Raw genomic sequence first — 1452 nt, 5'->3', positions numbered from 1 at the left:
ATGCAGGGCCTGCTGCTCTCGAGTGCTTCATCTGGTGAGGGACAGGGCGGCTCTCCTGCTCTCAGGACCACAGATGGCGTGGAAGGAAGAAGGTATCTTTCCCCCATCCATGCCACCATGCAGGAGATGAGTGGCAGGGCCAGCTCTCTCACACTCACACCCTCAGGACTGGCTACCTTCAAGTCCCACAATGCCTTGTGGGGTGCGGGGAGCGCTCTCTCCTCTCCCCACCGCAGCTAGCTACCAGCAAGATCAGGCCTCCTGCTATCAGGCTTGCAGAGCCAGCCTTCCCACGATGCCCAGGTGACGGCTGGGGACAGTTCTTCACAGTCCTCCGACATTAATGTGTTCTCCAGGCAGCAGCCAAGACCAGGGGCGTCTTCCTGGCCTTTGGTGGTAACAGACCCGTGCTGTTGCGGGGCCATGGACCAGATGTGGCTCCTGGTGGCAGCATAGGCCAGGGTGCATCCGTAGACCCAGGTAGCACCTTCAGCTATTTTACATCAGGATGATCCTCATTCCCTTTGAGTCTCCAGGTCATTGTGTCCACGTACTTCTGTTTCTTCCTGTTTTATTTCTCCACCACTTACCTACTTGCTCCTTTTAGTGGTAGGCGGGGTCTCTGAATGTATGGGACCATCTCAGGAGTGGTCTCAGGAATGCTATGCCCTGCTTGTGCATTATGACACCAGGCAGGGATTATCTCGGGCCCGTATCTGGGGCTCACTCCTGCCCAGGGACTGAGGTTACCGAAATGGTTCTTCTGGAGCCCGTCCGCCTGCACAGCAGCGGGCTGGCGGTTGTCTCTGGCTTGCTTTTATCGGGGAGCATTAAGCTACTAATCTTTCAGACGTTCACAGGTCAGAACACTAAGTGTAGACATAGCCTCTCTCCTCTCTGCCACCTACTGATGCACACGTGACATAGCAGCCACAACGAAGCCTCTAGGGACAGGTAGGTACAGCACTGATTTCTAGATTGGCTGTAAAAGTTTGCAACCTCACCAGTAATGGAGGAGTGTTCCCCTTGCTCCACATGTTTACAGCATAAACTGTTATTCGTTTTATTCATCTTATTTATTCTGATGCATGTAAGTTCAAATCTCAAAGTAGTTTTGCTGTGCATTCCTTGCTGACTAAGGATGTCGACCATTTCTTCAAGTGCTTTTCAGCTATTTGTGTTTCTTTTTGAGGCTTTTCTGTGTATATCTGCACCCCACTTAAAATTGGGTTATTTTTTTGTTGATATATAGTTTTTTTTGCATTCTTTATGTATTTTTGGACATTCTTTTATCAGATGTGTAGTTGGAACAAATCTTTTCCCACCCTGTGGGTTGCTGCCTTATTGGAATGATGACCTTTGTCATAGAGAGAAACTTCAGTTTTATGAGATCCCATCTAGTAATTGTTGATCTTAGTGCCTATGTTAATAGTATTCCGTTTAGCAAGTCTT

The 1452-nt window shown here is 49.1% G+C and overlaps 1 non-coding gene across 1 annotated transcript; it reads right to left on the bottom strand.

Annotated features, from left to right (window-relative positions):
- Positions 1-826: 826 nt before the first annotated feature.
- On the bottom strand, positions 827-955 carry LOC127666388 (small nucleolar RNA SNORA17). The gene has a single exon (XR_007973605.1). It is a non-coding gene; the product is annotated as a small nucleolar RNA SNORA17 (small nucleolar RNA).
- Positions 956-1452: the final 497 nt, after the last annotated feature.

The sequence above is a fragment of the Apodemus sylvaticus genome, chromosome 15, assembly GCF_947179515.1.
Source record: "Apodemus sylvaticus chromosome 15, mApoSyl1.1, whole genome shotgun sequence".
Classification (NCBI taxonomy): domain Eukaryota; kingdom Metazoa; phylum Chordata; class Mammalia; order Rodentia; family Muridae; genus Apodemus; species Apodemus sylvaticus.
This window is presented reverse-complemented; position numbering and strand designations above follow the sequence as displayed.